Consider the following 24,872-nt stretch of genomic DNA (forward strand, 5'->3'; position numbering starts at 1 on the left):
CCCTGATTATGGGAGCTGTGCTTGGAACTGTACTTGGCCTTTTGTTATGATGGAGGGACTCACCATCAACTAAGTAGCACTCGCTAGGCAAGGGTCATGGGTTCCAAAACTCTGTGAATTGAGAAAGGCTGGGGACAGGTATTAATACTTGGTGGTATGGGCCCCCTGGTGAGGGCCTTACATGCTAATTGCGCTTCCTCCTCTCTCCACTGTGGAATATCAGAGCTAATTTTGATTCTGTTAGGAGTCTAGTTACAGGCTGCTGAGCTCACTTTGGGCTAATGGTGCACCAGCACTGAGGCTCCCCTACTACAAGCTGAATTCACAAAAGAGCTGAACTGACTAAGAGCTGAAATCACTGAGTGTTGTGTTAAGTAGTGGGGGAGCCTGAAGATATATTGTGGAGCAGTTTGTGGGACGGCTGGAGCGCCTTGTGGACTGGCTGGTGGAGCAGTTCATGGGACGGCGGGAGCTGCTTATGGGACGCGGAGCGGAGCAGTTTGTGGACCGGCTGGTGGAGCAGTTCATGGGACGGCGGGAGCTGCTTGTGGGCCGCGGAGCGGAGCCAAGTGAAGCAGTTCGTGGGGCGGCTCGTGGAGCGGAGCGAAGCTCTATGGAGCTGCGGGGTGGTCAGCTTCAGATCATGTAAAGTGCCCCTTACCTCTCTCTCTCTCCTCCCCATCTCCTCTCAGGTTGGGAGGTAAAGCTCTGCAGATAAACTTTCGAACTCTGGGGCTGCCCTGACCAGGGACAGAGACTTTTGGGTCATTGGACTTTTGGGACTTTGGGTGATATGGGGTTGCTGGACTCAAGAACCAAAGGGAAAGGGCATGCCCCAATTTGCTTGGGATCGGTTTTTGCTCATGGGTTGTGTTATGAATCCTGTTGGTGGTGTTTCCCCAACATAATGCCACATTGTTTCTCTCTGTTATTAAAAGGCTTTTTGCTACGCTCAGACTCTGTGCTTGTGAGAGGGGAAGTATTGCCTCTTGGAGGCGCCCAGCGGGGGTGGTATATATTTGTCCCAGGTCACTGGTGGGGTCTCGAGCCGGTTTTGCATTGTGTTACTGGAATGGATCCCCTAGATACTGAACCCGGCCCTTGTTGCTGCCAACTCTGACGGGCAGAAGGGTTACATTTTTATTTTCTCTACCTAAATCCACCTTGCAGTTTAAGTTGGATACTTCACTGCTTGTGCTAAAATTATTGTGTATTGTTACTGTGCCATTAGGACCAGGGAAATGTGGGTGCTCAGCACCTCTTAGAATTGGGTGCATAAACAGCTGTCATGTTCTTCCCAAGAGGTGGCTGTGTATCTTACCGATGGCTGAACTAGTGCCTCTCATATCCTTTAACTGCCTCACAGGGAGGCTGTGAACCTTAATTAATTAATTTGTTGTTTTTAAAAGCACTGTAAGATCCTTTAAAACAGTGGTTTTCAGCCTGTGATCCGCGGACCCCTGGGGGTTCACAGACTATGTCTAAGGGGTCTATAAAAGGTTCTTGCATAGAACAGTGGTTTCCAACCTGTGGTCTGCAGGCGAAGATTTCCAAAGGGGTCTGCACCTCCATTCAAAACTTTTTAGGGGTCTGCAAATGAAAAAAGGTTGAAGATCACTACTCTGAAAGTGCAAAGTGTTATTGTTTATTGAGGTTGCCCTTTCAAGAGAAAATGGAATGAGAAGAAAAATAATTTCTTTTTGCATAATTACCTCAAACTTGTGACTTTCCACTGTACCTCACTCATTATTTATGTTTAATATATTGACATGATGTGTTTATTTTGTTCAGGTATTTATTTTGGAAAGAGCTCTGTTTGCATTTCTCTCTTAATATGAAGTACACATATGGTGATATTTGCTTTGCTGGGCTTGATTCATTTCTCCTACCTCTCCCTCACCCCTTCCCTAATGCCTTCACTTCTACTGAAACATACTCTGAACTTTGACAATTCCAAATGCTCCTTTTCCGTTTCAGTCCAGGTCAGCTCTGGCCAGCTCTTGTTCCTTTTGTTCAAGCAATGGCCTTTCACACCGGAGAATGTTTCTATTTAAATAGTGGCTGATACAATCTTTTAAAACACCTCTAATATTAGTCCCCCTGTCTATCTCCTGTCATTTATACTAGAGAGGAGCAGATGTTATATCCTTCACATTTAGAACATCTGAACTGTTCTCTCTCAGAAGGCCTTTCTTTTGCCTTCTTCTGGTATGTCTTGTATGGTAACCTGAGGTCATCTGGGAGTCTCCCATGATATTCAGGCTGTGAGGCCATAAACCCTGAATAGGCTTTTTCTGTATTTCATGCTGGGTTGGTGGAAAAGTAGTTAATTACGATACTTTTAGGTCTTGCCTGGAAAGTTAGGTCTATGGGACTTAATTGTCTCCGCAGGAGAGAAGAGCCAGCTGATTATTCCACAATATGTTGCTCCATTTCTGCCTGTTAGTAAGTAGAATGATCTTCTCATGCTACACATCTGCTGTATTTTGGCTTGCAACAAGTCTTCTACCAAGATGTCTCCCACCAAGAACACACATGTGACATTTTCCCAGGCAATGGGAAATGAATATTCATTTAGCTTTGTTGTTTGGATGAGCTCTTTGAGCTCTCTCTCTCTCTCTCTCTTTGTGACACCTGTCTTTGGCTATACACAGTTATTAAATTGTAAATGGCATATACCTTAATTAAATATAAACTGTTGCGCGGTTTCTATGCATTTTCATCCTTGGAATTTTTTTCCTTCTTGGTTCCTTGGCCACTGTGTGCTCTACACTTTACATTTTACCTTGCACATGAGTTAAGATTCCTTTTCATTTTAAAATGTACTCTGCTTTTTAAAACTGTTTATATTTAAGGCACTAAATCCTTAACAGCTGGTCATCTGTGGGTAGCACAGAGTGCTTCAGAATAAACTGGTGTGACGCTCAGGAATTGCACTGTGATATTTGCATCCTGACTATTCAGGATACAATGATGAAAGCTAAACATAATAACAACAGCAATGAGCACTTATATGGTATAAACAGAACTCTCTTAGTACAAAAGGCTACAGCATTCTTGTTGGCAGAGAGAGAGCAGTGGTAGAGGTGAAGGAGCTGGTAGCTATAGGAAGGAGGCAGCAGCCACTGTGAGTGGTGGGAGACCAGGGCAGCATGGTGTTCTGCTCTTAGCCTCATGCTTCTTTGTGGTGGAGTTTTAACAATGGGCACCTGTGAGCCTCTGTAAGTACCTCTCTGCTGCCACCTGCTCTGTCCAACCCCTTCTTTCCTCCACCACATCCCTTACTCCAGTATTATGGCTGCCAAAACTATGGGTTTCCTCCAAAGATGGGGTTTTCCAACCTTCCTTTGGGTCTACAGAGAAAACTCATCAATCTACAGAAGAATCCCCACTGATTGGCTGTCATCCCCATTGTCTGGAATCCTGGGAAAGGCAGCCAATCAGAGCTGCAGTTGGCAGAGCTCCTGCCCCCTCTTCTCCCTTCTCTCCCTCCGTCCAGCAAAAGGGCTGGAGTACACCTGTGCAGCCAGTGCTGGCTGGGGAGCAGCATCTCCTGCTGGTTCTGCAGGATTCTCTGTCCACCTCTTGGGGGATGTCTACACTACAAGTGCTACAGTAGCATGGCTACGCCGCTGTAGTGTAGACACTTGCTACAGCAGTGAAAGGGTTTTTTTCGTCACTGTAATAATCCATCCCCTTGAGAAGCAGTAGCTAGTTCGACAGAAGAATTGCTCCATTGACTTGTCTTTCAGGCGTGTGAATATTTCACACCCCTGAATAATGTGGCTTGGTTGACCTAAGTTTTAGGTGTAGACTGTGACTCTGTTCTTGCCCCACCTTTGACACTTGGAAAAGGGATGAGGATCCTGCATTGCTGCTGCCCCCTCCCTGGCCAGGGAAGGAGAGGATCCTCCTGCTTCCTCCTCCTCTCTGGCTGGACTTCTAAAAGTGAGGTGGGCTGGTAAAACATAAATGTCTGGGGGAGTGTGTGTGTGCACATGTGTGAGAGAGAGACACACACGTACATCATGGAGACACTGTGGAGGGAGGCTGTGCTAAAAATGAAATGCCTGGGAAAGATATCTGCATGTGAGGTGTGACTTCCTTGAGGGGCTGTTGGGCTGGTGGTGCTTGAAGAGAAAACAGAAAAGAAAAGCCAGAGCAGGTGAGTGAGTGAGTGCTGGAAAAAAAAATGCAGGAGGGAACAATTAAATGCTGGTATCTCACTCTGTGGCCCTACCCTGCTCTATCACCCCTTCTGGTTTTATATACAGATATTTATGCAATTTTGTGCTCAGTTGTGAAAATTTGTACAAGTTTGCATATCTACTGGGATTAGGTTTGATGATGTTGGAATTTAGGCAGTACTGATGTAATTTTGTTCAGTAAGGAAAGAGTTAACTGATACTCATACCACCACATTATACATATGTGGAAAGTGATGCACAGACTGCCAATTTCTGCCCCAGGCAAGCTGGCACAACTCCAATGGACTTCCCTCTTATTGTGCGTACTTACTCTGGAACTGAATTTTGTCCAGAGGAGCTACGTGACTTGCTCAAAGTCACACTCCAAGTCAGCAATAGAACTGGGATTAGAACTAGGGCTGTTGATTAATCACAGTTAACTCACGTGATTAACTCAAAAAAATTAACTGTGATTAAAAAAAATTAATTGTGATTAATCGTACTGTTAAACAATAGAATACCTATTGAAATGTATTAAATATTTTGGATGTTTTTCTACATTTTCAAATATATTGATTTCTATTACAATACAAAATACAAAGTGTACATTGCTCACTTTATATTATTTTTTATTACAAATATTTGCACTGTAAAATAATAAACAAAATCAACCTTCTGCTGGTGGCATCTGACTCAGATGATGAAAATGAACATGCATCGGTCTGTTCTGCTTTGGATTATCGAACAGAACCCGTCATCAGCATGGAATGGTGGTTGAAGCATGAAGGAACATATGAATTTTTAGCACATCTGGCACGTAAATATCTTGTGACACCAGCTACAACAGTGCCATGCAAACACCTGTTCTCACTTTCAGGTGACATTGTAAACAAGAAGTGGGCACCATTATCTCCTGCAAATGTAACTAAACTTGTTTGTCTGAGCAATTGGCTGAAGTCAGACTGAGTGGACTTGTTGGCTCTACAATTTTACATTGTTTTATTTTTGAATCCAGTTTTTTTTTGCACATAATTCGACATTTGTAAGTTCAACTTTCAAGATAAAGAGATTGCACTACAGTACTTTTATTAGGTGAATTGAAATATACTATTTCTTTTGTTTTTTACAGTGCAACTATTTGTTTTAAAAAATAAATAGGAAGTGAGCACTGTACACTTTGTATTCTGAGTTGTAATTGAAATCAATATATTTGAAAATGTAGAAAACATCCAACAATATTTAAATAAATGGTATTCTACTATTGTTTAACAGTGCGATTAATTGTGCGATTAATTGCAATTTAATTTTTTTAATCACGTGATTAATTGTGATTAATTTTTTAATTGCTTGACAGCCCTAGTTAGAACCCCTCCCAGGGTTTGAAGTATGACTTCTGAAATGTCACCACAATGATGGTTGTGTTATTGACATTCAACCTTTCAGATATAATTATGCGTTCTGGCAGTGCCACTGCAGCAGTTCTGAATTGTCTTGTTACTTCTCTCCTTACAGTGTGCTCTGATAAACAGAAATGACATTATTACTGTATGACAAAAAACAACAAATCCTACTTATTGCTTTTACTAAACTGTAAAAATGTCATCAACCCAGAGATTCTCCATATTAAACCCATGCTATCAGAATGTTAAGAATCTTGCGTATTGTGAACCATTTTTGTTGACAGGGCACCTTAAAACTCTTTAATTCAATATTGCCATTCTGCTCATGAAGAACACAGGAGCAGAGATTTCCAAATTTGCATTCATAGAATAGAATATCAGGGTTGGAAGGGACCTCAGGAGGTCATCTAGTCCAACCCCCTGCTCAAAGCTGGACCAATCCCCAACTAAATCATCCCAGCCAGGGCTTTGTCAAGCCTGACCTTAAAAACTTCTAAGGAAGGCGATTCCACCACCTCCCTAGGTAACGCATTCCAGTGTTTCAGCACCCTCCTAGTGAAAAAGCTTTTCCTAATATCCAACCTAAACCTCCCCCAGTGCAACTTGAGACCATTACTCCTCGTTCTGTCATCCGCTACCACTGAGAACAGTATAGATCCATCCTCTTTGGACCCCCCTTTCAGGTAGTTGAAAGCAGCTATCAAATCCCCCCTCGTTCTTCTCTTCCGCAGACTAAACAATCCCAGTTCCCTCAGCCTCTCCTCATAAGTCATGTGTTCCAGTCCCCTAATCATTTTTGTGGCCCTCTGCTGGATGCTTTCCAATTTTTCCACATCCTTCTTGTAGTGTGGGGCCCAAAACTGGACACAATACTCCAGATGAGGCCTCACCAATGTTGAATAGAGGGGAATGATCATGTCCCTCCATCTGCTGGCAATGTCCCTACTTATACAGCCCAAAATGCCATTGGCCTTCTTGGCAACAAGGGCAAACTGACTCATATCCAGCTTCTCATCCACTGTAGCCCCTAGGTCCTTTTCTGCAGAACTGCTGCCTAGCCATTCGGTCCCTGGTCTGTAGCGGTGCATGGGCTTCTTCTGGACTCTGCATTTGTCCTTGTTGAACCTCATCAGATTTCTTTTGGCCCAATCCTATAATTTGTCTAGGGCCCTCTATATCCTATCCCTTCCTTCCAGCGTATCTACCTCTCCTCCCAGTTTAGTGTCATCTGCAAACTTGCTGAGGTTGCAATCCACACCCTCCTCCAGATCATTAATGAAGATATTGAACAAAACCAGCCCGAGGACCGACTCTTGGGGCACTCCACTTGATACCGGCTGCCAACTAGACATGGAGCCATTGATCACTACCCGTTGAGCCCGACAATCTAGCTAGCTTTCTATCCACCTTATAGTCCAGTTATCCAGCCCATACTTCTTTAACTTACTGGCAAGAATACTGTGGGAGACTGTGTCAAAAGATTTGCTAAAGTCAAGGAACAACACGTCCGCTGCTTTCCCCTCATCCACAGAGCCAGTTATCTCGTCATAGAAGGCAATTAGATTAGTCAGGCATGACTTGCCCTTGGTGAATCCATGCTGACTGTTCCTGATCACTTTCCTCTCCTCTAAGTGCTTCAGAATTGATTCCTTGAGGACCTGCTCCATGATTTTTCCAGGGACTGAGGTAAGGCTGACTGGCCTGTAGTTCCCAGGATCCTCCTTCTTCCCTTTTTTAAAGATGGGCCTTTTTCCAGTCGTCTGGGACCTCCCCCGATCGCCATGAGTTTTCAAAGATAATGGCCAATGGCTCTGCAATCACATCCGCCAACTCCTTTAGCACTCTCAGATGCAGCACATCCGGCCCCATGGAACTCTACTTGTCCAGCTTTTCTAAATAGTCCCGAACCACTTCTTTCTTCACAGAGGGCTGGTCACCTCCTCCCCATGCTGTGATGACCAGTGCAGCAGTCTGGGAGCTGACCTCGTTCGTGAAGACAGAGGCAAAAAAAGCATTGAGTACATTAGCTTTTTCCACATCCTCTGTCACTAAGTTGCCGGCCTCATTCAGTAAGGGGCCCACACTTTCCTTGACTTTCTTCTTGTTGCTAACATACCTGAAGAAACCCTTCTTGTTACTCTTAACATCTCTTGCTAGCTGCACCTCCAGGTGTGATTTGGCCTTCCTGATTTCACTCCTGCATGCCCGAGCAATATTTTTATACTCTTCCCTGGTCATTTGTCCAATCTTCCACTTCTTGTAAGCTTCTTTTTTGTGTTTAAGATCAGCAAGGATTTCACTGTTAAGCCAAGCTGGTCACCTGCCATATTTACTATTCTTTCTACACATCGGGATGGTTTGTCCCTGTAACCTCAATGAGGATTCTTTAAAATACAGCCAGCATCTCCCTCTCCCCCGCTCCTTGTCAGCTTAGATAAGTAACAGTGAAGCTAGTGTCTAACAAATATGTGGGTGGCAAGGCCAATGTTTGAAAATTATACAGTAGGTCAGAAAATAAAGATAAGGCATCCGTTTTTTAGTAGCCTTATCTACAAGAGAGGAGCAAGATGTGTTTATATAATATTGTGTCCATTGTTATGTTCATTCTATGCCTTATTTTTGTGAAGAGTTCACAGGTCTTGTTGACTACTTTGGAACGAGGGCCTGCTATTGCACAGGTGCCCAAAGTATTGGTTATAGATGTGGAGATAAAGGAAGAAGGAGGCACACCTTGGGGCCCTATTTTACCCCGGTGTGTTCACTACTTCCCACCACCCAACACAGATGTAATGAGGTTAAGTGGTGTCCGTATAAAATAAGTAAGAACTACTAATTATTCCTCAAGAAAGGCCTTTAATGATTTTTTACTATAATAACAGCATAAACAAAACAAGAAAAGGAAAACCAAAGACCGGCACTGAATAAGAATTAATACAAAAGGCAGATTATATTGAAGACAAGTGCAAGTACATGTAATATTGTGGACCATTTGCGAATTTCTGCACAGTGACTCTACCTATGCTGGTCCTGGCAGATCATAATAAAAGCCCCAAAGACAAGCCTAAGTAAAGCTATTATTCACCAGCTCTATATTCCTGGTGACAAACTATTTCAAAGGCAACATAAAGCTGATGAACGACAGCACTACATGCATCCGCTCGGACTACTTAAAAGAGAAGCACAAATACATGCAAAGCTATTATGCATCAGCCACCTACTACTGATTTTATACTACAATATCAATACAACTATGATCAATTTGGCTTGAGCAACCAGACTTCTTTACTCCATAGACTTACCCTGCATTCGTCTGAAAATACGTTACCCTTCTGTCGGACATTTTCCGCACTGGCCGGGTACAGACAGTTTAGAAGTGCACGTCCCTTTGGTTCAGGGGGTGTGGGTCAGGTTTACCGAAAACACACACACAGAGTCCCGTGCCTTCATTCTTTTTATCTGATCTGATGGCCATGTTTTAGAACAGACCAACCAATCAGGGTGGGCCACATTCTTTATGTGGTTGCCCTAGTTGTATAATTGATGCATATTTAATTTTTATGTCCAATTGTTAGTTGTTCGTATAATTAAGGCCTATTTATTTTCTGTAGCCAATTAGATTTTGAATGTGGATAATTTGGGGTTAATAAGTACATAGGAGTCAGCATAAATTGTTATCTGGTTGCAGTGCGTCCTGAGCACAAGCTTAAGCTTTGTTTTTGCAAGGCTTACATTTTAAAATATATGAAATTTTGAGGCCTAACATTTGCAATACTTCTGTTTCATTCAAGCTTGACAAGACAGTTGCTCAATTTATTCACAATAGTGTCCTAAAAATTAGCCTACAGCTGCCCTTCAGAGTGAAGACAAAGTGGATACACTGCAGGTGTCTTAATGCTGGTGAAGCCAACAAAGCAATTTCTGTAAGGAACCACATTTTAAAAGTACAACCACATTTTATGGTTGGAAACATTTATATTTGATTTGAAAATAATGATTTCCTATCAAATCTGGAAAGCCAAGAAAGACAAAGTTTTTCTAATATGTAAATATATATTCAAATTAGTTGTGGGTCCAAACTCCTGGCCATTAGTCTTTCTGTCCCATAGTGTGGACACCTTTGTATTAGTAGTAGTGTAATTATTTTGTGATGAAGCTTCTTGGCATCTGACTGTGGGCTGCCTCCTGCCATATCTAGCCTGACCAATCTGTTCCTTGTTCAAAAACCCTTGGGTTTTAAACAACCAACCAGTATTTCCCCTGTAGTCTCCTCATCAACCTGTCATCTATAAGACAATTGCCATTAGATGGACTTTCACTGCCCCTCCCCTTCCCTTCTGCTTCTCCTAGGAGACTATGCACCTTACTTCTGGAATCCTCTGGAGCTCAAGTGGTTTGGAAAAGAGTCTCCTTTTTGCCCTAAACTAAGTCTCCCATGTGGCCACCAGACTGACCAGCTTCTTCACTTTTTGCCTCTCAGTAGAAAACTGATGGTCAGGTCTTTTAAAATGAGGCAAGAGAATGGAGACACTGAAACCAGACACCAGTTTATACATCATTATACTATACACAGTTAAAGTAAAATGTCAAAATCCACTGGAGGACATTAAATGTCAGTTATGAAGCACAAAGTAGTTATTTCTACTTTTCAAAGCGTTTAAAATCTATTTGGGTACGTTAAGGGTGAACTACAATCTGATAAACCGTGAACATCCTTAAATAATCTCAACCAAGCTGTTTCCACACTAGAGCAGTGCCAAATTCACATGAAATATTTTTTCATTTTTCATAGCTTTGAGCTCTTTCCAATTTCTGTCTTTTTTTACATTTTTGACCAATTGATGATTTTTGTCATTTAAAACTTTAGCAAACTCATTTCCTCTTAGGTCAGATGAGCTATTGTTTCATTTAGAAACAGGCAAAATTTCGTTCAACATTTTCAGATTCAGTGTGTTAGCAAAAATTTATCTGAAATTGGACACATTTTTGAGTTCATTAAAAAAACAAAAATATTTTCAGTAGTTTTTCATTTTCTTAGAAATATTTTCCACACCTCTGTTTCAAATATTGTACTTATTAGTCCCTCAGGACCTGATCCAACTCCTATTAATGTCAATAGAAAGACTGGCATTGACTTCAGTGGGAGTTCGCTGAATCCCTAAAATACTATATCATTTTGTTTGACTTGTATGACATTTTTTTAAAAACCTACTCTGATTAGTATTACACTGGCTTGGGCCCATTCTTGGTTATTTGATTCTTCCATAATGATAGTTTCTCATCCATGACTACCAAAATAAAAATAACAAATATGAAGCACAGGCAGACAATTTTACAGTCCAGTTGGCAGACCCACTAAAAGATTCTGTTATGAGCATCAAAAATATCCATGTACATCAGTGATTAAGTAGATCAAAGACATTTACTGGAGACAAGTGTCTTGAGCAGCAGTTGACAGTGTATAGGCAGAACCATGAGCTAGCAAATGCCAAATACAGGATCTAAAAGAATGTTAAGTCTTTCCTGAAGAGCAGCAAATGTGTGAAAGTGTAGCTCCTCTGTTACTGGCTTTAAATAATATTTTATCACAGCCCTAGTGCTAGACTATACTTAGTTTTGCTTGAATTTTTCTTAATTTTTCTTAAGCTGTGACTGATTTCTAAGTTTTCCTGTAATTTGGCGGAAAACTTTACATTTTGCATTAAGAAGTAAAATAGAGAGCACATTGTCCTGCATCACAACTTGATGATTGTAATGCAAAAACCTTTTACATTTTATGGAGTGTAAAGGTCAGTTTGTTGTTTTTACCATCTTCAGAAGATCCCAGTGATAAAACTAGAGTGTGTTGCACATGTATCTGATGCCAGGGCACTGGCTGTTACCTTTTTGAGTAACTGTACCAGTTTGCCACACAAAGACGTAGGCGTGTGAACTAGCAATCTCCCAGTTTTTTTCCAGCCAGTCACCACTTCCAGTTCCTGCATTATAGTGATAAAACTGTGATCCATCTTCTGTGTTGAGCCCAGGTATGTTGCTGCTGTCCACCTTCCATTCTGGTGTACACATTAGTGGTGCACTGCTTATTTGCGGCACTTCAAATTTGTAACATGATATCTCCTTTTAAATCTTTTACACTTCTAGTGTTTGCTACTCTCTGATAGACTCTCCTTAAAAGGGACTGTAGGTTCAGTTTAGCATCCAAAATAATAAGAATATAATTTACAATAATAAAAATAATACTTTTATACAGTGAAACTCAGATTCTAATCTAAACCATATATGTAAATCTTTTAGGCCTCCCATTCCGCAAACATTTTTGTATATGGTTTAACTTTAAGCAAGTGAGTGATTAAATTGAATTCAATAGATAGTTTGTTCTTAAAGTTGAGCATGTGCATAAGTATTTGCAGGATGAGTGCCTACGTCTACAAAATTAGCCGTAAATTCTCATGAAAGGAGGTTTTGGAGTTTGTCTTTCAAATACATCCTGTTACCATTTGGCCTGGGAATCCAACAAGAGCAGCCTTCTCTTACAGCATTTTGGTGCTTTTGGTCAATGTGGAATCAGGTTGTGTAGAACGTGGCAAAAATGAATAGTGATCACATTTTAAAACTTTTTTAAAAATCAACACATTTTCTGGCCCTTAATTGGCTCAGTTGCCTTTGGGCTGGTTAGATTTTGGGCAAAGGCTCAGGTCCTGTAAAGTCTTGCCTGCACTAACACTAATAAGATCTAATAACATCAATTTGAAAAATTAGCCATCCCAGGAAGAATAAGAGGTACCTTGGGATGGGTAATATTCCCCTTCATCAACAGGATTGCTTCAAGGATGGGGAAGGAGACAGCCCTCCTAAAGGATAAGAATGTACGTGTGATAGAATATCACTGTATCAAGCATTCTTCATGGCTTAGTCTCCAAAAGTGCAAAACAATTTTCCAGTAAAACTTTTCAGTGATAGCTTCTTTATGGAGGCAATCCCTTCAGTAGGAGTATTTCAATGTTTGATGGATCCTCAGGGCTTGGGATTTCTCCAAGGCAATGCCCTTTTTTGGTGTGGGAGAATGTTTCATGGACAGCATCCGAAAAAAAGTTAACCCTTTATTTAAGGACCTTCTACGCGTAGCAATATAAGAAATAATGTACCAGAACAGATGTGATGTCTCAGAGCTTAAAGCAATAATACAACCGCAGGGTCAAGAATTTAGCAAGATTCAAAGAGGGATTGGACATTTTTATGACTAAGAAAAGAATAACCATAGTTATAATAGTCAATATTTTTTAAAGGTTAGGAAGGGATATAAAACCTCATGCTTCAGGGCTTACGCAATCTCTGACTATTAGGTCAGGTCTACGCTACAAAGTTTTGTCAAAATAGCGATGTCCGTGAAGGATGGGGGGGAAAAACATAGCTAAAAAACCCCATAGCAATGCCAGCAAACCCCCCAGTGTTGATGCAGCTATGCCAACAGAAGAGAGCTTCTGTTGGCATGGCTAATATCATTTGTGGAGGTGGTGCTACTGTACCAGCAGGAAAACTTTTTCTGTTGGAATAGACTGTCTCTACACTAGGGGACTTGAGTGGAACAGCTATACCTGAATACCTGCAAAGCACTTGTAGTGTAGACAAGAACCGAGGGGTAAAGGAACTTTTAGGGGCTTGGGGCTTCTTAGGGGTTTCCTGGGAGGCAGACTATGCCACATCTGCTTACTGCAGGGGTTCTTGTACTTTCTTTTGAATATCTGCTGCTGGAATAGTAGGCCCATGAGTCTGATCCAGCTTGACAATTCCTGTGTTCCAGATTTTGCCACCCTTACACATGCTGAGTGGTCCTTAATCCATAAATTTCCCAAGTGGTTTCAATGGAATTGTTTGAGGTGTAAGATAGCGTGAATAAGGATAGCAGAATGTGGCAAATAATGTCTAGAAGGTATAGTAAGTGTGGGACATAATAAAATAATATAACAGCATTTTGCTATATTGCCAGGGGGCATGGGTAAATAATTGGTATGAATGCCATGAAATTGGTACTGACTAATTTGACTAGTACTTCTCCCTATTCCCCCAGTCCAACATCTGTCCCAAGCTTTGGTGAGCTTTTATGTATTTGTGGAAAGCAGGTCATTTCCAGTTGTTAAAAGTCTGCTCATAAACACTGACCATATAAAGAGATCTCTCATAAATAACTCTGGTCCTTTACTACTAACCTCTAAAAATAACTAATTTTTGTTGCCATAAGGAAGGGTTATTGGATCCTTTAGAACAGTTTTGTCTCTGTCCCATAATTCTCTCAATTAATTATTGATTACAGCTGGACAAGCTGCATTGTTCAGGGAAACTTAGTAAGTGAAGGAATTAACTGCACATGTTGAAGATACTTCAGACATAGTGACAGTGTTAGAGCTACATTACATTCTTCTATATTCATGTAATAGTGTCTCTGGTGGTATCACCAATCAAAGTAACTATACAATTTAATACTGTACTATAGTCTCTCCTGTACTGCTATAAAAGTCATTTGCATTATAACAGGCAGCACAACTGGCAATGGAGTAGGAACTTTAGCACCCCCACACTGAACCATTTTTTTTCTACTCAGAATTTGTGAGGTGTAATACACTCTGAATCCTTTAATGGCCTGGTTTTGATCCTGCTTACATGTTTTACACACCTGTGAAATACTGACTTTTGTCGAGTTACTCCTGATTGGAAGTAATGTAAGTGAGATCAGAATCAGGCTCTAAATTGCATATGTTTATTTTTAAAAGTTGAATGGTTATGATGCAAAAAATAAAACACAGTGGTTATATATAAGGATCCTTAGCTCTTTCCAGTCTTCCTAATACACCAGGTAGGATAAAAACTGTAACTTCAGATGTGAAATTAAACATCTTGTTTAGCACAGAAATAATGGGAGCTAATCTTCTAACCAACACTACAAACGAGAATGCCCTCTGAGCTAGATCAAAGCACTTTCTCTGTTAATGTTTTTAAAACAGGCTGCTAACTGGGCATGATGTATGTCAGTTTCAAGCTACTGCAGCTGCAGGGAGGGTTTGTAATGAACACAAAAGAAGAGCTCCAGCATCAATCTTTCAGAGTCTGCAGGCCTGGAGTTCTGTTATAACTGTGACCTGTTTTTATTTTCTGGCACGGCCTTTCATTAAAATGGCAGTTGCAGGAACTGCTTCTTTGGCTGATAAAGTTTTACCTACCAATAGTTGTTCTAGCAATGCAATGCAATACAATATAATGCAAACCTCACTTCCATTTAGAAGTGAAGGTAACAAGCCCTCCTCAAAAGAAAGAGCAAAGTCTGAGGCCAAAACACCCACAAAATGGATGTGGTTAACCTGGTAAAGTTGCTGTAAGAACAGTCAAATACTCATTTAGCCCAACCCACAACAATATAGTCTTATTTACAACGTGTTTTGCTCTTTCAGAGTCCCATAAGATTAAAGGACCTGTTCCTGCGAGATGCTGAGGAGTCTAAACTCCCACTGGCTTCGGTAGAAAGGCCCCATACCTTGCAGGATGAGGTCTGAATGTCCAATACAAAAGAGAATATTTCTCCAAGACTAATACACGACTGGATTCAGTGCCACCCCTGGGCAGCCTCTTCTAGGGGTGCGGCTCCTAGAGAGCTGTACTTTTGTGTAGCAGAACTCTCAAGAGTGCAGGAGATGGTTATATTGTCTTCCAATCTCCTCTGGGGCTCAATCCCCACATCAGCACAGCTGGCTTAATGGACACAAGGACAGTAAAAAATGGTACCCTATGTATATACAGGAGCGAATCTGGCCTGGACATCATTCGTATATAGCATTGCAGTCTATAAAATACTCCGAGAAGTGGAATAATGTTGTTGTTCTAAACATCCTGACTTGTGCCATTGTTCTTACACTGATGCCCAGAATGTGCTAGGTTCCTAGGTAGAGGCTGTCCCTGCCCTGCTGAAGAGCTGATGTTCTAAGTAGACACTAGCTGGAATAGCCACACACACTGAGGCAGTGTTAAAGGTATTGTGGCTTCCTTATTGTCGTTGGCAAGTCAAGGTCACAAAACTCCTCTCTGCTAAACCATTTACACCATCCACTGTGTTGCCCGCCACATCACCCAGTCTATTGCTAAAGTGAAGAGGATTGGTGATGACTCACCCCCTTGTCTACTTTCAGTCACAGTATGAAACCTCCGACCCAGGCCTGTATCCGATGTCTCTGCACATCTACTTCCAACATGTAAACTCCTTATGCTGGTCAGTTTGTCTGGTATCTGGTATCCCTTCTAGCAGCAGTCCCCGGGTTCTCGGTGGACACCATTGAATGCTTTCTTAAAGTTGATTAAGATGGGTTTTTGCCACACAGTAGCTTTTTTGATGATCTGTCAAAGATTAAATACAGCATACTCCTGTTTATCTGAAACCCTGTTATCCTGCCCTCCATATTATCCGACTCTCTTCCTTGTCTCCCATGTATCTCCTGCTGGAGGATGAGGAAGGGATTCGGATAATGTGGATGTTTGGATAATAGAACAGAGATCACTGTTCCAAGACTGTGAGGAGAAGGAGTCCCCAGCTGTGGAAGAGGCCACCTTGGTGCTGAATGGCTTCTGCAGCCATGAAGGGGGCCTCTGAAGCCCCACTGTCATGTGTGTGAGTGAGTGGGGCCCCGACAGCGGGGCCAGTGACTCCTGATTCCTGAAGGTGCAGGAAAGGCTGCAGTCCTGGCTGGGCAGAGCAGAGTCCTGGCCAGGGTCTCTGCTCTGCCCCACCAGGACCACAGCCTCCCCCGCTCACCTCATGCCTGCAAATATGTGGCATCACCACCCCTGCAGCAGTGCAGGGAGCCTTTTGCAGCCCCACTGTTGCAGCCTAATGGTTAGGTCAATGTGTCCCAGCTCTCCCTGTCTCCGGAGTCCCTCACCAGTAATCACTCCAATGCTATGGCGGTCCACCTCTCAGTAGGTAGCAACTCGGCCCTCTGGCCAGATGTCCAGTTGAGTTAGCCCCCTTTTCTTTGAGTCCAACAAAATATATACAGCTCAACAGTCCCACAAAAGAAAGAGTCTTCAGCCCCCTCCAGTCCCTGAGGGATGGCGCACTCTTGACTCGGGACTTACAATGCCTCTATCCTCTCCTCCTCAGTGGGGAGATGTAGGAGGAAGAGTTTTGTGCCCCTTCCACAATAGGGAGGTTGGTAAGGGAACCTGGGCCCTCCCGCTCTATTGGGCTCTAGCCCAGGGCCCAACAAGAGGCAGTGATAGCAAACACCCTGGAGTGTTTTGGGGCTGCCTTTCTGGGCCACTTCCTACCACTTGCTTCCCCACAAGCCTCAAAGTCCTTCCCTTAAAGTGCAACAGAAAATAGCAAAAACAACTGAATCTTCTGCCCATTTGGGGCTCAGCTGGTAACCTTCTCCTTTGCAGGTTTGCCCCAGCTTCAAAATGGCCCAGGTTCCTGGGTTTCCCACCCACTGCCCAAAGCTGTCATGCTATCCCTCTCCCCAGGGTTTCGGGCAGGCTCCTGATAGGCCCCTGTCTCCAGTCAGGCTCCCAGCTCAGGGCTCAGTCTCTCAGCCCAAGAGAGAAAGCTCCCAGCTACCTCTCACCTGGGTCTCTTCCCTGGCCCCTCCTCTAGGGCCTGGGATAGCTGCCACTTGCAAATCCCTCCCATGCAGTAAGGACTTCTGCTGTGCCCTTACTCAGGAGCTCTCAAGTTAGGTCTATCCTCCTGTCCTGTCTGCCCCCTTCTGAGTGGTCTTGGCTCCCTTTCAAGCTTCTCCTGCAGGAGGACCAGCTCTGCAGTGCAGTGGAGCATAGTCACCTGGGGCAGAACTGCTCCTTAACCCCTTCTGTCCCAGTGTAGGTTTTATACACCCCATCACAGAGGCCTTTGATGGCTGCTCTAATTTCATTGGGTGTTATCAGTCCATCTGCTATTTTTAACTTTGCTTTTACTAAGAATGACACGGAACAGAAAGATTGCCCATACATCAGAGGTAGAACAAGAAGTAAAAATTGGACTGCAAGTAAATGCAGAGAAAACCAAAATTATGAAGGTAGGAAACTGGACATAAGCTGCAAAGTTGTACGTGGATGGAAAAGAAATTGAACAGGTAGAAGAGTTCTGCTGCCTGTGGGGAGTGATGACATTTGATGGTGGCTGTGATAAAAATATTCAGACGAGATTAGGAAAAGCAAACACCAAGTCTGAAAGTATGAACAGCATGTGGTCAAACCACACCAACCTAAGGGTCAGATTATACCATGTGATTGTACTGAGCCCACTGCTGTATGGAACAGAGACTTAGCTGATGACAGTGGCTAACAACAACAACAAAATTATTGGAGGCTGCCCATCACAGATAGCCGAAGAAGACACTACACATTTCATGGAAGGACAAAATAATAAATGTGAGACTAAGAGAGCTGACAGAGCACTATGTGTTAGAAAATATCATCAAACTTTTCTATTGTAGGTGGGGGGTTGTATCAGTTAATATTAGTTGTTTGTGTTAAGCTTTTAAGTAGTTGCAGTGAATATTATACCATCTGCAAACATGTATTTGATTTAAATGACAAACTGCATCTATTCTGCTTGTGTTCTCTTGCCATCTCAATATTTTAAAGTTTTGCTGCGGGGTCTGCAGTATATCATTTAAAAAAAAAAGAGTTTAAATGGGCTAATTTGGCTGAATTATCCTCAAATGAGCTTGAACTGCATTTCTTAAATCATTTCAATTTGTTTGCAAATGAATTTTAAATAGAATTTTGCTACCATTAACACAGGTTAGTCCTATAGTCATTTGGCTACGTTGGCTAACAGGCTGAGGTTCTATAATACAATACATTATGAGTGGAGGAATAGCTCATTTTTAAACTCCAGTTTCTTGTAGCTGGGCAATTGTATGGCCAAACTCTTGCCTTTGTAAATAGATGGCTAGGTTAACATTTTACAGTGTTTCAATTTTATTGGCCACACTTAATGGCAGATACCAAAGAACACATTTTTTTGTGCAGTAGTTTTTCTTTAATGGTGAGTTTGCTTTGACAGCCAGCCAGACATTGTGACAATCCTCATTGATCCTGAAGACTGGTTTAGACAGTATTCCCTTAGTATGTTTTCAGTGTGATCTTTGTTTTTAATTGCTTCTCTGTCTAGCTGGCCATAAACAGAGAAGCAGTTAAATAATGCATAAATATGAGCATTGTCTTTATTCTTTCCTATTAGGCTGCGTACCATAATATAAATAGCTGTATAAGATTTCCTGCTTGCTTTGCAGTGTCCAGGATGGCATTCACTCATTTTTGCTCTATGTGCTATTTGGATACAGTTTACTGTATACCTTCAGCCTCCCTATTTTATTTGTTCTTGTTCCATATTAATTGTTGCTAATCATCCAAAGATCCCAATAATTTTTCCTCTTAGCAACATGAAACTCTCTCTCTCTCTCTATCATTGGATTCATTTTCCAGCATGAACTTTCCAGTGGGTGAATCCAGTCTCATTCTATAGTGTTGTGTTGTTGCATTACCTAGTTATATGTTGCCCTGCAGAATGTTAAAGAGTGCAATTTACCAACCTGGCCTTTTATGAATTTGTGTTTTCCTGCCTTTTCCAGGACAGAAGTAGAGTACAGTAAACAAAAGAGGAACCATTCAAGAGGCAGCGTACAGCAGGGGGTATGTACATAAGAAAAGTTATGTTCTCTCTTGAATAAATTAGGGTAGACTATAGATTAGGGGTGGGCAAACTTCCACGTCTGGGAATAGACATCGTATGGCGGGCCATGAATGCTCAGAAAATTTGGGTTGGGGTGTGGGAGGAGGTGAGGGCTCTGGTTGGGGGTGTGGGCTCTGGGGTGGGGCCAGAAATGAGGAGTTCAGGGTGCAGGAGGGGGCTCTGGGCTGGGGTGGGAGGATGGGGTGCAGGGGGGAAGGGGGAGGGCTCCAGCTGGGGATGAGTAGTTTGGGGTGTAGGAGGGTGCTCTGGGCTGGGACCAAGGGGTTCAGAGAGAGGGAGAGGGATCAGGGCTGGCGCAGGAGGTTGGGAGGGGTGAGGGCTCCGGCTAGGGATGCAGACTATGGGGTGGGGCTGGGGATGAGAGGTTTGGGATGCAGGAGGGTGCTCCTGGCTGGAATCGAGGGCTTTGGAAGGCGGAAGGGGGATCAGGTCTGGGGCAGGGGATTGGGGTGCAGGGAGAGGCTCAGGGGTGCAGGCTCTGGGCGGCGCTTACCTGAAGCGTCTCCCGGAAGCAGCGGCATGTCTCTTCTCTGGCTCCTATGTGGAGGCGCAGCCAGGCAGCTCTGCATGCTGCCCTGTCCACAGGCACCGCCCCTGCAGTTCCCATTGGCTGTGGTTCCTGGCCAATGGGAGCTTCGGGGGTGGAGCTTGGGGAGGTGGCAGCATGCAGAGCGGAGGCCCCTGGCTGCCCCTATGTGTAGGAAGCAGAGGGGGGCCATGCTGCTGCTTCCGGGAGCCACGTGGAGCGGCCTTCAACCCTGCTCCCTGGCTGGAGCTCTGGAGTGTGGCGAAATCATCTGTAGTTTTCACCTGCAGTTGGGAGATGAAGGATCTCTGTTGTGATTGACTGAGTAGTATTATTGTGACAAAGGATACAAAAGTACTTGATGCAATCAGGCCCCCTTTCAATCTGTGTATGGAATAGTTTGTAGTTCCCAGTTAAATTCAGGTAAAAGAGAAATAAATATTATTTGTGTATACATTATTTATATATTAAATATTACAAAGTCAGTGCCAGCTGCCAGCTGTCTTTCATTTATCTTTGGCGAGCTCCAAGGCCCACAGAAGTTAATAGAAAGACTCCTATTGACCTCTCTGGGTGTAACAATGGGCACTTAGCGTCATTTAGGCATTGAATTCAATTGAACTATTCACAGAGTAAAGTTAAGCATGTGCATAAGTGTTTGCAGGATTGGAGAGTTGTGTTGTGTATATCTCTGCCTATGAATTGCTGCCTGAGGCAAACAAATCATAATTCTATTTCTTTTTTTAGGGGATTGATGATAAAAAGTGGTACAAAATATCACCCCTTGAGAGCTTTAATGCAGATCTGTGTATTTATACAATCCAGATTAAGAGTTTGGCAACGTGTGAGAGGGGATCATGATAGTCCCTATTGTCTCCTAAACTTTTTTCAGGGGTAGGGTAGGAAAAGGAAGAGAGTCAATTTTTTTTGTTTTCTTTCTCTGTGGGGCAATGCTGTTTGTTTTATGCTGCAAATGCATGGGGATGTAGTCGTTGCTAATATTGTAGTAGTGACTAATGTAAGTCTCAGTGTCAAGGCAATGCAGGATGTGTAGGTTCTACTATGAAAGCAGCCCCTGTGCTTGGATTTATGCAGGTAAAACACATTCATGGTATGGATATCCAAAAATCAGTGTTTTGAAGCATGTGAAAAGATGGATAGTTTAGAGAATGAGTTAAGGCTGCTTTGGTCTATGGCAACTGAGGCTGTTACAGATAAAGACTGTAACAGTTCATCTTCTGCAGATTTGTAAAAAGGTAATAATAGAAACTTACTTGTCAAAGAAAGTGGTTATTTTCACCTGTTTTCATATATGACCAGATCCTGCTGTCCTTACCTCCTATTGAAGTCAGTAGGAGTTTTGCCTGTGTCAAGCCAGCAGGATCAGCCCCATGATGGCTAAACCCATGGAAATTACTCCTACATTACATTTTAAAAAAACTTTCACTCTAATTTAGCAACTTTTGAGTATTGGAGGGAGAGAAAGATGGAAAGAGCTCATTACCAAAGAATGGGGAAAGTTGTCTGGTCTAAGCCAGAAAACAGATGCCAGAAGTGCTTTCATACTGTCTTTTCTGCGAAGACTGACACTATGAGACCTTTCTCTATTATCTCTGGAGGAAAAAGTTAATGAAGCATCTCCCAGAAATATGGCGTAACAATGTGTACTAGAACAGCACATTCCCATGCCAAGAATGAAACTATGAAGCACCCTCTCTGATGAGCCACTCTTTTTATTCTGGTCTGAATTGTGCTTGTCCTGTAATAAAAGGCAAGGCAATCAACTAACTCTGGCAATTTAATCTGACAATTATAATTTATCCATCCAGCCATGTGAGGCACAAATTAGCTGCTGGTGGTGAGTTGGACAATGATTTAAAGGCAAGAGATACAGAGATTCCATGTTCAGTACAAGCAGGGAAAGGAAATTGTGTTGGTTGTTTATTGTGTCCAAATTCAATACAGATGGTATTTTTTCCTCAGCTAAATAATGCCTTAGGAGGAGCATTGAGAGTGAGGGAAGAAGGAGGAGTGACAGTCAACAGTGTGTGGACGATTAGCCCATTTCCTCATTCTGGGGGCCCCCCGGATGTTCACACATTATACTGTATATTTCTGTGATGGTAACTCCAAAAAGTATAGAACCATCTAGAGATGATTGGCTGAAATGCTTGCCCATGTACTAGTTCAACAGGCTTGGCATAGGCATTTCAAACAATGGGGCCCAATGTTACAGGTAAAAATGAAGCATTGATAAACAGTACCCAGAATGCTAACTGTGAATAATTTCCTCTGTCACACGGAGCAGCCACGTCACTAACTGTACAAGGAAGTTTGGGTCAGGTACACTCAGTATTTGTCTTGTAGACATTTCTGTTTGTATGAGAATGCACCCTTACTAACAGCTCTATATTTCTTATATTTACCAAAGCACTGAAATCAGGTGACATTTTAAAACAAACTGTGTGAATCCTGTGATTAGCTTTTCATGCTTTGTATGGTTACTAGGGGTTTGTCTCTCTGAGATGGTTTCTGTATCTTATTTCCACCAGTTAAGGGTGTGGAAATATGCTGCAATTGGCCACCCATGAACGGGTTGCAAAATACTGCAGTTATTTACAAAGGAAAACAGTTTCCCATTGCCAAAAGCTAATCTGCCTTTAAGTGCTTCAGTGTAATGGAAAGAATTGTGCCAGAATCAAGAAGATTCCAAGAGGGGAAAAAATAATGCAACAGACTGGTTTCTGAATGTGGACGATGAAACATAATGTCAAATATGCTGTCATCTCATTTTTCAAAAATAAAACAGGCTACTCATCATGAGCCAGTTCATGTAACAATGACATTGAGTGTTGCTTATATGAGAGGTCTCAATGCTGGCAAAAAAAACCCCTCTCAAAAAAACAAAAGAGAAAAACCCCTAGTATTAATTAGCTATTATAATATTAAGTAACAGCAGTTATTTGAATAAGATAAACTCCACAAGAGTGGACAACAGCAGCCTCAGAAAACTTCCAGCTCTGTTCCATATACCTTTATTTATAAGTGGAGACTTGCAGTGAGCAAGTTTTGAGCTAAGGATTATTTAAGTGTTGTCATCCACCTTAAAATCAAGCTCCTGTGTGATTTTTTTGACCCTAATATATATTTGGGATGGTGTGTCACGTTCTGGGGAGCATCTGAGACTAGTAAGGGGTTGTGTCACCACCTGCCCTGCAACTGTGGGTCCTTCACAATGTTTTGCTGCTGTAGCTCCCAACCTGGGCCCCTCACAAACATCCAAACAGCATGCAGAGCACACCCTGAGTGTCTGTGTATAGCTGTAGCCTGCCAGCAACACTCCAGTCACACTCTGGCTTCCACCAGCCTTGGTTACCACTTGCAGGGTGACCCCAACACACTCCCAGTCCTGAATTTTCCCAAAAATGTGTGTTCTGCTCTGTCCAGATGTTAGAGGTCCATTGCCCTTGTAAGGGGTCAATCTGTATTCAACCATTTGCTTTTTAACTGCAGTTACCCAAACACTGGATCAGTTTTGATTACAGAATAAAACAAGTTTATTTAACAAAGAGATTTTGCGTGAGTACACGTACAAGGTATTAAAGTCAGAAATGGTTACAATAAAAACAGAGAGAAAATGCTTTCTAGTAACTAAAACTTAATAAACTAGACTCTGTTTAAGGTAAAATCCTTACCACATGTTCCCAGCAATAGGGCTGACCAAATTCTCACCTCAGAACCCCTCCCAAAGTCTGATTCCTTTGTTGTCTTAGGTGAAAGAGAGTGAGAGAAATAGGGAGAGAAAGAAAGAGAATACCTGGGGGATTTTGCCCTTCCCCTTTATAGTCCAGACACCCTTTGAAATGCATTTTCCTGAGGGTTACCCCTTGATAAAGTTCCTTCCAGCTGTGAGGATGGAGACATGGAGTCTCATGGTGAAAGGGGTTCCATGTTGTTGGTTGTTAAAATGCATATCGATCTGTTCCTGCCACCCTTTGCTGCCAAAGAATTCCCACCTAACCGGTGATTGCCAATCAGCTTTGATGACACCTGGCTAGAGGCAGCGGCTTGTTTGTTTTTGAGAAAGAAATTCACCCCCTCCCCAGACCTGTCTGGTAAACACATTTCAGTCATAATTTCAACTTATGTTCAACATGTTGCTTACACACATTTCACCATGATATTATTGACCAGTGAGTTATTAGTTTTCAAATGATACCTCACAAGGCATATTTTGTACAAAGATTATTACAATAGTGTGTAGGGTGCGAATACCGGGATACATTCAGACACTGGGTACGGGGGGGTTGGTTTAGGGTGATTGGGTCTTGGTTTTGTTTTGTTTTGGTTTGGTTTTTTTATTTGGGGGTTTCTTATTTCCCCGCTCTTCTTTTTACCCACCCTTTTTCAGTGACAAAATGGAAAAAGGAAAAAGAGGGAATAGAAATAAAGAGGGAAAATGCAGGGGTGGGGGATGGAGGGGAAGGAAAAACAAAAATTTTCAAAAATAAAAATGCTTGCAACCCAGAAGTTGTGATTTTGAAAAAATTATGAAAAATTTTGAATAAACAAAAGTTGTTCCTGTTCAAAACTTTGGAACTAAAATATTCTGTGTTTTGTTTTGTTTTTTCAATGAGCTCTTGTTATAAGCAGCACCTGAGATCATTGTAACTGAAGGAGATTTGAGAGAAAAATGCCTATTTTGTTTCTTTCTTTCTTTGATGTACTTGATGGCACTTTGTGTATAGTCGGTTTCCACTGTGGTTGTCAGTCAGTAAGGCTCTGATCCTGCAAATACTTAAGTGTACCTGTTTAACTCTACTCACCTGAGAAGTCCCAATGGGAATAAGGTTATCCATGTGCTTAGGTGATTGCAGGATCAAGATCCTAGTTTTCCCTGCTGTTTATGTGGGTCTTCCACACAGTAAAAGGAGAGAAAAATATTTAGAAAATTGGAAAATATGATCGTAAACCCACAAAAATATTAGCAGGAGGACTTAGGGACAAATGTAGTACCTGAA

At 42.3% G+C, this 24,872-nt stretch overlaps 1 protein-coding gene across 1 annotated transcript in view; it reads left to right on the forward strand.

Moving 5' to 3' along the window:
• NCALD (neurocalcin delta) overlaps positions 1–24,872 on the forward strand; it is a 145,514-nt gene that overhangs the window by 25,875 nt on the left and 94,767 nt on the right. Inside the window, exon 2 of the mRNA XM_074944013.1 lies at positions 19,204–19,264. The gene's annotated coding sequence lies outside the window, so the exon portion shown is untranslated. The remainder of the gene's footprint in view (positions 1–19,203; positions 19,265–24,872) is intronic.

This window comes from Natator depressus, chromosome 2 (assembly GCF_965152275.1).
Source record: "Natator depressus isolate rNatDep1 chromosome 2, rNatDep2.hap1, whole genome shotgun sequence".
Classification (NCBI taxonomy): domain Eukaryota; kingdom Metazoa; phylum Chordata; order Testudines; family Cheloniidae; genus Natator; species Natator depressus.